This window comes from Alligator sinensis, unplaced genomic scaffold (assembly GCF_000455745.1).
Source record: "Alligator sinensis unplaced genomic scaffold, ASM45574v1 scaffold1253_1, whole genome shotgun sequence".
Classification (NCBI taxonomy): domain Eukaryota; kingdom Metazoa; phylum Chordata; order Crocodylia; family Alligatoridae; genus Alligator; species Alligator sinensis.
In genome coordinates, this window is record NW_005842944.1 from 255,290 (window position 1) to 267,787 (window position 12,498).

General features: G+C 42.5%; 1 protein-coding gene across 5 annotated transcripts in view; it reads left to right on the plus strand.

The window, feature by feature from the left end:
• Nucleotides 1-12,498, plus strand: part of FARP1 (FERM, ARH/RhoGEF and pleckstrin domain protein 1) — a 319,651-nt gene that overhangs the window by 45,349 nt on the left and 261,804 nt on the right. The gene's annotated exons all lie outside the window — the stretch shown is intronic.

Genomic DNA, 12,498 nt, shown 5'->3' on the forward strand with positions numbered 1-12,498 from the left:
TCTCCAAATGCTCTGACTTAGCTATTCTTTATTGGCTAATTGGCTCTGGCCGTTGTGAAGACTGTTGCTGTCATATCCCCATTACCTGTATGAGAATGTGGTAGAAAAATGTGAAACAGTAGAGTGGAGACATTACTTTTTGATTGAATAGCTCCTTAAACAGTTGAAGACATTTAGAAAGTGAAGGAAAATACTGTTCTGCTAGGTAGTGTTTTCACGAGCACCATGTGATTTATGTATTTATTTATTTATTTTTACAATGTGTCTTGCTTTTTGTACACCTGAATTTCAGCTGTCTACTCACAATTTCTTCATACCTCCTAGCATTGGTGACTTAAAAAGCAACAACTGACTTGTAAATTTAAATTTTTCCTAAAAATAACAAATTCCTCCCCCTCACCCCCCAGAATCAAAAGTTTTATTACCTTCAGGTGTAAGTACAAGGATTGGTGTAATCCTAAATCAAGTTTCCTTTGCATGCACTGTGTGATTTGGCATGTTTCTCAGCATGTGCTTCCTAAATAAGATATTGCAATAATATCATAATATAATCATGATTTTGTGCAAGTGTGCAAAAGAAGTAATCCTAGACTTGATTTGAACACACCAGCTTTTCTTTGCATCTGACTGATTTTGTGTAGGCAACCTACCAAATTCATGATTACACAATTTTTATAGAAACCATGAATTTGGTAGGTCCCTATGAAAAAGCACAGGGACCACAAAAAAGCAGGAAAATGGCGGGGTGGATTGGGGGAGCTACAAATAGAGGCAGCCTGGCATTCTGAAGTATGGGGGGAGGGTGAGACATTTTCCCCTCTACTCTGGCTATGGGGCCCTGGAAGTCCTGCACCTCCCCAGAGATTGATAGGTGGCCATCTCTCAAGCTCCGGGGAGGTGCAGGACTTTCAGGGACCCACCATGCTCCACCATGAAAATGGCACAAGGCACTGTGCCAGGACCTCAAAATATGGAGGCAGCCCCTGTAAATTGGGTAGGTCCTTAATGATGTGTAAGAATCAGTAACTCTTGAGTAGTAGTTTTAACAACTCCAGTGAGGTTTTATGGACCCAGTGAATTTATTATTTAAGTCTTTTGATATTACTATTTAAGTCTCTTGATATTGTTTTTCTGGCAGAGAAAGGAAGCCAGAATATATGCATTTTTTCAGAGGTCACATGGTTCAGTATGCATGTTATAGACTTTAGTTATGCTTTGTCACTGATGTTCTTTGTGACCGTGGACATTCTTTTAACTTCTGGCTCAGTTTTTATATCTGTAAAATGGGGATTTACCTGCTTCAGAAAGTACTTTGTGATCTCTATGTGGGCAGTTCACTGAAGAAAAAAAAAAAAAAAGAAACATGTTTACCCAAATGTCATAAGTGGGGAAGACAGATTAGGAAAACTAATCCACTCACTCAGACATTCACACTGTGGAAGATCTGTCTCTTAGTTGCATACAAGCTTTTAGTATTTTTGTTTTTTTCTAGTCTGACTGGATGTTAAATGCATTTGTTTTAGTTTGAGTATCTTCTATTTTGGAAAGCCGTCTACCATCAGTAATTGTGAACAGAACTGATAAGTAAAATTAAATTCCTCATCTTTATATATTTGATGTTGAGCAACTCATTGATTGTGCTAGGTGATATTTTCAGTACAAAGAAGATGCATTTAAAATCTAAGGAGCAATATAAATGTACATTTTTCTCATCAATATGGAAACTTCTCCATCACCCCAGGAATGCACTTTTTAACTTCATGGGATAGTATTCCTGTATCTAGTCCTTAGAACAAACAGCCTTTTCAAACAAAAATAGATGTGTTCTGAGAAACCTTACCTCATTTGTGATGTGGGTATATGCTTATTAAGCACTATCTTGAAATGAAACCCTTTTTTCAAAGGACAGTTCAGAGCCAAACCTGGCTAATTACTAAGCAGGTTAAGCCATTACAACGCTAACTTTCCTTCCAGCAATTTTTGTTGAAAAACAGTATTTTTTCTAGCTACAGTTTTAGAAGACACATAAGCAGGAAACATGACCAGTCTGTGCTCTCTGACCTTCAGTGACATTTGGAAGAGAGAACTTCATGCACCTTTCTATACAGATTGCTTCAAAACGTGTATTTGGAGGTTCTAATTTTGCAAAAACATCTAGTCAATCAACCCCATGCAATTGCACAAGGCCCCTTTGGACTGTAATAGAGCTGATATATACAGAGGAGCTTGAGGGATCATAGATCTTTTAGGACTTTAGCATGCAAGCCCTTTTGTAGGAAGTATCAAAGGTATTCGTATATAAAATAATCATATCTATTTATACTGTCCCATATAGATAGACCACTAGCTGCAATTCCTCTATAAACTGAGTTTTTAGTCTCTTTCTTTGCTGAAGATGTATGCATTTTTAGTCCTATCTATGTACATTCCAAATTGTTTTTATGTATTCAAACTGATTTCAGACACACTACATCACTTATAAAAATATAATGTATATTTTTTTACTTTGTATGTAAGACTCATTAATGTTTTCCTTCATACTGATAAAAAATATTTACTGGATCAAAATTGAGGTATTTGTTCCTGTTGGAAAAGCCATTTTCCTATTAAATCTAAAACCAGCTTTCTAGTTTACCAAAGTAACGTAGATACTGTAAGTAGGACTACTTTTTAAAAAAATGGGAAAAGCACGCAGGTAGAGAATAAAAACTATGAAGGACATAAGTGCACACTCTCTCTTTCTCTGACCTTTAGTGAGCTCTGAGAAGCTAAGCACCTAAGTTCTGCAAGTTGGTCTAATAAACGGTATCTTCTCTGAACCAAGAGTTCTAGAGTTTTGCATTTCTAAGATCTGCAACACACTTCCATTTTAGAGAATTAACTCTTATAACTCTTATAGTTGTGAAAGTAATCTAAATGTGAATCTAGTGGTAATCAATGTAGAGCAGAATTCCTGAGTCTACAGATGGATAAGTTTGGTAGTTCTGCTGTTCAGTTTTTCCAAATAACAATCTGACAGGCTTTTGGTTGGTTTCTAGTCTAGCTAGCAATACATCTTCAATGTAAATCTTCAAAGAGTCAATTCAATTTGCTACTGCCATGAAAAACTGAGAGGCAGGAGGAGCAGGTTCTAGAATTAATAATCGTGAAGGAAACTCCAAAACCTCTGGAGTCTGGGAAAGGTATAGAATAAATATGACCTTTTTCTGTTTTCTTTTCTTTTTTTTCCTTTCTTCCTTGCTGTTGATAGAGGTTTGTTTGGTTTAAAGATTCAACTCGCCTCCTTCTCTCTGAGCTAAGAGTGGAGAAATCTGCCAATATACACCTCTTGCTATGGACAGCCATACCTCATAACCTATTAGAGGACAAGGGGAGTTATTGTTTGGATATGCCCACCAGCTGTTACGATTTAATTGCTACATTTTGCATCCTTCTAGCACCTTTATATGGGTATTGTTTGATACCTGTAATTGTTAGGTCTCTCTCTACTTTCTGTCCCCCCAAGGAAGATGTTGAATGAAATGGGCTGACAATATTAGAAATTTTTCTTTTAATGTTAAAAAAGCTGTGTATGCAGAATTCCTCTTTCCCCTGAAACAGAACACCTTTAAGCTTTTTGAATTTCTGTTGTATGCCATCAAATGGCAAGGAGAACAGCTGGTTTCCCCACTTATCCCTACCTCATTTTTTCAGGCTGCCATGGTAAGAGGTAAAAGAGTTGAAAAAGAAAGCAATAGTTTGGTTTCTGCAAATAAAATGTAAAAAAAATAAAATAAAAAAAGCAGCAGAATAGCTTACATTCTAATTGCTGTCAGGAAGTTTTGAGGCAAACTATGTGCCTTTAAAAACCCTGGTAAAGTTTTAACAGATGGGATGGGTCGTTAATAAGAAGCTAAACTGAGTTACTAGCCCAGTTAGTCAGTTACATGGTGGCATATTAGCAAACGCAGATGCTTGGGGGGAAAATAGGCACTGCTACTTTCAGAACAATTTATTGAAATGTTTATTGTGGCCATCTGCTACAAATTTAGGCAAAATTCTGATTTTTTTCCTCATTCTGTTGAGAAAATAAATCAAATGCCTAGATTGAAATGAAAAAGTAGATAGTCGTGTCCCCTCATAAGTTGCACAATGTTCAGTTATAACCTTGTTTGGCTGCCACCTGCTAGTAGGTAACTACTGTGATATAATTGGATTTGTTTCACATCGTTTCACTTAGTCGCATTTTTCAAGAATATAACTACGATGTTAAGTGAGGAGTAGCTGTATTCTTTGTTCTCTTTCTGGAAAAAATGAATGATCAGAAGATGTTTTCTTCCCCTCTTTAAACTTGTTTATGGCACTAAATGTCTGGGATCTGATAGATGCTACTTTGTAATTCAGCTTGTTGACTCCCTACTTTTGCATTTTCTGCACAGCTTGCTTGGTTCTTAATCCTGCTTCTGCCTCAGAAGCATTAACTGTAGTGGGAGCCATAGTTAGCTCCTACCTCTGAAAATCAGGTTCCAGGTTTTCAGTTAATGATTGTTCGCTGGTAGCAGTTGCTAGCCATTGTTTACTCTGGTGACAGATTGCCTGTGAGCCTTACAGGAGAATCGATTTTTTTTTTTTTTTTTTTTTTTTCTATTTGCTTTCTGATTTCTATTATTCTGATTTAATGTGAGCTAGTAGAACTTCCAGCTTGGTGTCACATTTTTGTGGCAATCAAGTATATTATACTTGATTAGCTGTTGCTAATACTGGTTTAATGTTCACCTTTAATTTGTTTCAAATAATATTTGGTCAACTTATGATTAGTTCATGGAATTAATACATTTAGTAACTTTGGGTAATAATGTTCATCCCTAATGTAGATGATGGATGTGAAATAGGGAAAAAAAAATTCCCACCTTTGTACTTGCAATCCTGGACCTCAAGCATTTTAAAGTATTGCTTGTGGTGGTCTACTAGACTCATGAAATTCAGCATTTCTATATCTTTCATGAGAATTCCAGGCAAGATTGCAATGTGATGAGAATTGCAAGAGAAAGCATTGAGAGTCCCCACCTGTGCTCTACCCAGCCCTTGCATGAGTTGCATATTTTCATATATACAGAATGAATACGTGCATTGAGGCACAATATGCCCGACTTAAATGAGAGTATGGTATAACTGCTTGAGAAATTATATATGGATTTTTTGCTTGTTTTGCTTATAGCCAAATAAATCAATGTTTTAATTCAGTCCAAAGAAATGATGTAATTAGAGAATCCTAAAAAGAATGGGTTGCAGCACCTACTGAAGAGCCTATTCTTCAAAAATACTTCAAAAAAGAAGTGTGGTGTCCTCATGTATTATTGATACTTACAGTGAGTTCAAGTTGTTCAGTTCAAGGTCATTTGCTTAAAAACTACTGTAAGCCAAAACTGACTGCACTATGTATCGTGCACATACACACGCACATACGCACGCATGCACATGCGCACGCACACACCCCACCTGAGGATGCAATTGATTCTTTTATTACACTGCTTTGGCAATTCAGTTAATTGAGCCAGGTTTGTCAGTAGCAGATATGATTGCCTGTCACTGATCATATTATATTGCATGGATTACTGTCACTGATTGAAATGGAATAGTGATCATGATGCACTGCAGAAAGTCATTGTTTCTCTTGAATTCTCTCTCTTGCTCTCCTTTTTAATACCAAAGGAGAGATTTGAATTATTTTAAAGGAAGTAATGATGCCTTTTTTCAGCTAGTCTGACTCCTTTTTCATTTAAAGCTTCCCTAAATGTTTACAGCAGACTATGAACCTAAATGACTCATTCCTCCTTTTCTGGCAACTAAACATGCAAAAAGTTGTCAGACTACTTACATATATTCAGTATTGTCTGTTATCTGGCCAAACTAATCTTTATTTTTTCCCTTCTGAATACTATTAGAGTTTGTGGAAGATGCCAGATGGAAGAACCTGAGAAACTATGGCTAGATCCACAAGGGAGACCAGGACAGGTCAGGGCCGAGGGTTACCATGAAAAGCTTTTAGATGTCTAGCCTAAGAAATAATATCCCCAGCCCTGAGCTAGGCACCAGTGTGCTCTATACAAGGTATCAAGAGAGCTACGTGCCTGGGATGGGATTCACAACCCTGCCATCCTGACTGGGGGCAGGGGAAGTAAATGGCTAAGGCAAAAACAGACATATGTCTGAAACACTGGAATCCTCTCAACAGTCCTCCTGTTATGTGGGACTTGGATTCACAGGCTGAAACTCCCATCTAGTCTTATGTGCCCCTGTTAGTAACAGAAGATGTCCCATTCTCTTCTTTTAAAGGATGGGGAGAGTTAGGAGACCTTGGTTCTTTTCCCTCCTCAGTCTAAGAAGGTTCAAACTCTCTGTTCTTACCTTCAGGAGAGTGCTATAGCAGTCAAGCTATAGGCTAGATGGAGGCAGAGATGCCATGAATCCCCTCTGTTGAAACTATTGCTGTATAGACCGCAAAACGGTGTTCATGAAACCAGATGCAAACTCCAGTAGCCCAGTGGTAAGGACACTCAGCTGGGCTGGGGCAGTCCCCAGCTCTAGTCCTACCCATGCAGGACTATAGAAATAATCATAGCAGCATGAACCAAAATCCTAGTTCCTATCCGTGCAGGGGAGCGCCCTTATCGACAGGCTAAAGGAGTCATGCTTTCTCTTAATCACTCTCTGGCCCCTTGAATCTTGGATTCCTTTTTGCACAGTGGAGCAGTGTGGAACAAGAGTGGTAGGGGAAAAAGCCCCCAACCCAGTCTCACCTACAACCTGGTAGTTAGGGCCCTCCCCTTAGAGGAGGGAGATGTGTGTTTGAATCCCCTATGAGTGTAGAGAACATAGAGGAAGACCTGGGTTCTTTCTGGCTATTCTAAAAAAAGGTGCACAGCAGCAGCAGAAATGCTTCATCCTTTAGCCACTATTCTTGAATGAAGTGGCTGTGACTGATGTGTTTTCTGCTGAGGTCAGTGCTGGCAGTGTTAGCATATAGTCTAAGCATGACTGCCAGATTAGGCCGCTGGGGGGATTTTAGGTATAGGCAGGGGCACAGTAGCCTAGCACCATTCCTAGGTCAGCCATATGGTACCCGGGACAGTGCTAGCCCCTGGTCTGCCAACTGCAGCAATGCAGTCAGCTGCTGCTATGGCAACAGTTGTATTTTTGCCCCCTCCAACTCATACACACAAAGGTGGTGCCCAGATCTGCTGCCCTGGTTGTTCCCCCTCAGTTCAGTTACTGAGTGCAGGAACACCTATTTTTTGATGCAAGCTTAGACCAAAAGTGTTGTTGAGCCAGTCTGTCCTGCCAAGATGACAGGAGTTCTGGGCATACACAATAACAGCACTGAGGAAACTTGATGGGTGAAAGCTCAAGTGTCTTGAGGGCATCTCAGCAGTGAGGTTGGGTTTTGTGGGTTTAGGCACTTCAATTCTTCCTGAGTCTTGCCTCACAAGTCTTAACCTTTTGAACCAATGAAAAGATCAAATCTAAAAAGGAATGAAGCTGTCAAGTCATTTTACATACTGTGCTTGGCTCTTGTTAGTTCATAACTACTTTTAGTTTCTGCCAGATTGGCTTAGATTTGAGTGCATAACTCATAAGTGAAAAGGTATTTTACTTCACTAAGGAATTACTGGTATCCACATTCCTACCAGTTGTCTAGACCCCACAACTCATTGGTAGGAGCTGCTTGTTACCGGCATAATTCAGGATCCAGACTCCTAGAGAATGTTAACAGGGCAGTGACAGTGTCCCACTTGGACAAGATGCCTTGCTCATGTGCTGTGCATCGAGAACTATACCAGTGAAGATGCTCCAGCACATCCCTCCGCAATGGGTCTCAAGCACATCAGAGGCAGAGGACTTGAGCAAATGCAGAAGGAGCACCCTGTAGCACAGGGCTGGGCAGTTATTTGGAGGGCCCCTAAGGGAGTTTTGTTGAACCGTTGCAGGCAAGAGTGGGTGCTGACTGGGTCCAGCAGGGGACAGTTAATTGTATCTGGCTCAGGTCCAGGCCTGTCCACTCCTTACCCACCACCAGGGGTGCCCAGTGGAATGGGCAGGGGGTCTCCAAGGAGACTGGCCCAGGACCCCCATGGGCAGTGTGCACTCAGCAAAGCAGATGGGATGGGGCCGTGAGTGGAGAGCAGTGTTCGGAAGTGGGATGGGTGGGGGGCAGGATTGTGGAGCCAGAGCCCAGTGCAGTATCACTATGAGGGGATCGTGGCTCTGCCTTGGGCCTCGACTCCACTCTGACTGCCTGCAGTCCTGGCTCCTTCCGCTCATCCCAGTCTCGGATGGCCCTCCTCACCTGCCCGTGGCACCATCCCATCCACCCAGCCAAGCGTGTCCTGCTTGTGGGGGTCCTGGGCCTGTTTCCTTGGATACCCCACCTACCCACTCTGTCCAGCATCACCAGCAGTGGGTGCAAGGTGGATGAGCCAGGATGCCTGGGCAGCAGAGCTGGGACCGGTGGTGGCAACACTGGCAGCAGCAGCCAGAAGGAGCTGCCTCTGCCGGGGCTGCTGGGAAGCGGAGTCTAGCCACCACACCACCCTATCCCACTGTGTGCGTGGCGATGACCATGGCCTGGGCTGCCCCCCTGTGCCTGGGCCGGACAGGGCTGAAGGACCTGACAGGCCAGATAAAATCCCTTGCCTTGATGATTGTACTCTGGGTAGGCTCGGGACCCCCCTGGGATCCACTGCTGCTGTGGTGTATGTCACTGCCATGCACTGCAGCGTGGGGTTCAAGGCCTTAAGGGGCCCGTCAGGCGGGTACTTGTGAAGCTTGGAGTGGAATTAGGCACAGACGCTTATCGGTTGAAAAGCAAGATTGTTTACTTACGCCATCAAGGTGGTGAATGACGGAGGTCAGATACTTGGTTAGTTACAGCTTAGAGTTCATTAGGTCAGTCTGCATAAGTGTTCGGGCAGAAATGGTCGGGCCGGCAGTCGTTGATTTACATCTGAGATTGGGTCAAAGACGGGGGAACTTAGACAAGTGATCAAATTGTCTAATTACTCTGACACGTATGTTCAGGGGTCTCCAAGGTGTGTACGGAGGTCTCCGACTTTGCAGAAGTAAAAAACGGGTTTTATTTGTGTAATAGCCAATTGGTTTTCGCCACGTCATAAATTTAATTAGAATATCCAATTATATAGCGGTTTTGCTAGGGTGTTGTTGTAGGGCTACTCCCTTTTTTGCTCTGACCAATTATAATGATTTATCTAAAGCACAGAAGGTTAAAGTTTCATTTCTGTTAGTGACGCAGTTATAAATCTCTTTTCGCTGACACGCAGAGCAAAGAAGGTTGTTACTATCATTTTGTTAACCCTTAGTTAACCTAGTGCAGAAATGAGACTGCTTTGAATAGTATCTCTTGCTTGTGGCATGGGCACTGCTTAATTGGGTTATGACAGTGTAGACATGCCCTTATTCTGTAACCTGGGACCAGTTTTGTACCACTTTTTCCAGACAGTGTGAACATTAATGGTGACAGATTTCAGTAGGCCAGAATTTAATTGGCAAAGTTCCTTTTAAGCAGCTGCTTTGCTCCCATGGAGGAAGACACAGCTGAAGTCTGTGTGGGTGGCAGCCACTGCAGCCATGTTTTTAAACAGGCTAGTAAAGTCATTCTAGTCTTGCGTACCGCCATTGTAAAGCGTCACAAGCTGTCTGAGCACAGTGGGTGCATTCAGATCCCAAGTAATTCTGAGGTCTAAGGTGAAACCTTTCCACACTAAAAATACTGCCTTACAAGTCTGCACATTAAGTGGCTTCTTTTTAACCTGGTCTGTGTAAGGAAATTAGGACCTTTCAAGTTTCTCTTATTTCTGCTTTAGGCAGAATGCAGACACACCCAACATCTGTAAGATTTTGTGTCAGCTGGTTTGTACTGAGGCTGTTCTTAGACAAGATGTATGTGCCTTTCACTGAATTCACACAAGGACCCACATTACCCATTTAAACACAAAATTTGTAGCCATAATTCCTAAACACCTTAGGGGAAATGAATGTTTTTCTGTAACCTTTAAGGGTTATAGTAATTACTTTACCCTACCAGGTCACCTCTCTCATCAGTAGACAGATTATTACTATTAGAGTTTCTCAGTGAATAAGAAATTTTTAAAAAAGCATTAGCTGGGAAGCACTGTGGAAAACACAGACCAATGATTTGTGCTTCTCAGCTAGCTTCAACAGTTTTGTGTGTATTGCATTTGATTCTAGCTTAGGAAATGAACAGCAGGTCAAATGTCAGTTATTCATCAATCTAAGTCTTTATTCTCTTCTCCTGACTGAAATTGTCATCACTGGCAAACTATTCCCATTGAATGTAGGGCATTTAAATATTCACTGCTTGTCAAAACAGCATGACCCATGTCTTCCAGAATTTTGAGAGGAGGAAATTTTTTTTTTTTTTTTAAACCTGAAAATACAGTGGTTACAATTTTCAACAGAAAATTCATAGCAGAGACTTCAATAAGCACCCACGTTAGCTGGATGATAATTAGATTGTCCTTGAAAGGTACGGATTTTTAGTAATTTGTTTTAAGTATTAATGTACTGTTCAGAAATTAAGAGAAAATGTTGAGTTCATAACCTGAGGCAAAAGGCTGTTAAACTGCTAGTTTTCTTTATCAGATCATTATCTAGGAGGAATGATGAAGTGAGAATACAACAGTAAATACAACAGCTTCAGATATTTTAAGATAAGAGGGATATACCTTTAAAAAATCTGAGACCCACGTGCGATATTGTTATTAATGATAGTTTATAATTGGAAAAACCTCTCAAATTGCCTGTTTTCCCAGCCTGTGTTACCTTAAAATGAGGTGTTGCAATATGAGATACAGGATAGTTTCACTTCTGAGTTCCATTATACTCAAGTCACCAGTGTATGGCTGGATAAAATATTCCTTTGGTTGATCATTCTTTATCATCATCTGTTAAGTCCCTGTTCAAAATAAGGAACATCAATAGTCACCATAATTCCATGTAAATTCTTACATGTTAGCACCTAGATCGCATGAAGTCCTGTGTGACAGGTACACAATCTGGGCCGACCTAAACGTGGCCCGCACACCTGTTCCTGGGGGGCAACCGCCCGCCTACTCGCCTGCCATGCCTTGTTGTTAATTAATTAGTGTTAATTAGCGAGAGGCTGCCCTTGTACTGCCCCACTGCCAGGGGGCGCTATCTACAGCTCTGTTTCCTCCCCTACACCACAGTCTACACCTCGCCGATGGAATAGATGTTTCTAATTATGCCCTTTTTGTCCTCTCTGAGCCTCCTCAGTTATGCCTTACCCTCTCTGGGGCTCCCCAATAATGCCCCCTCCTCTGGGGCTTCTCAGCAACTGCCCCCTCTCTGGGGCTCACCACGCCTGCACTGGGGCTTCTCAGTAACTGCCCCCTTCTCTGGGGCTTTTGCCCCCTCTCAGGGTGCTCCTCAATACTGCTGCCCCCTCTCGGGGCCTTCTCTGTCAGGCCGCCCTCTCTGGGCTCAACATGCCCGCACTGGGCGTCTCAGTAATGCCCCCTCTCTGGCATTCTCAACTGCCCTTCTCTAGGGCTGGGGTCTATACACCCCAAACGCTGCGCCCTCACGGGCACTGGGGTCCTCACACTCCTCTGTGAGTTCCCTATGAGGCCTCCTCCAACCCCTAATAGCCTCTCCCAAACCACCGGTCACAAACAACAACATAAACACGAGCCCTTCGGCTATAACATAAACAGAAGCCAACTGGCCCAAACAACTTTCGGTCCTACCAGTGACCCTTTAACTCTCAGCAGTGTTGGATGCAGCTCCTGTATCAGGTTTCCCCTCTCTCCCAGGGCAGAGAGCTCCTTCCTCTTTGGCAGCTGGCAGGGGACTGCCTCTAGCCCCAGCCCCTAGGGTTTATAAGGGAGTCAGGCCCTGCCCCTTCTGGTCAGCTGACCTTCCCTGGTTGCCCTGGCAGCCCACAGCTGGGCTCCTTATTTCCTGCTAGGGCTTCCTCCCTAGCAGTTTTCCTCTCTTTGGGGGCAGGGCACCCCAGTGCTCTGTGACACCCTGTCAGTTTCATGAGTAATATGGATTCCTCCTTCATTCCCACCTTGTGTAGCTATGAAATGGCATGTGTGACCACAATTGGGGGAATACATGGTGCGGGCTCCTCTGTCCTCCCCCTCAAAGACAAATGGAAGGAGTGAGGATTAAGTGGCAACAATTGGGGATAGGGGCAGGGGAGGGGATTCTCACTAGAGTTTTGGGAAGATGCATCTTCCCTAGGCCAGGGAGAGCTGGAGGGACTGCACAGTCCTGTCTGCTTCCCTTGCCTTCTGTTTTCCTTGCTTTAATTCCTGCGTAAATTTTTGGTTCTGCTTCTGGCAGAGCTAGCTGGCTGAACAGAAGTCATGAAAATGCTGTACATCATTTACATATTCATTCCTCTTCTCCACTCAGTTACAGTAGGGAGGCTGGGGGGGGGGGGGGGAATTG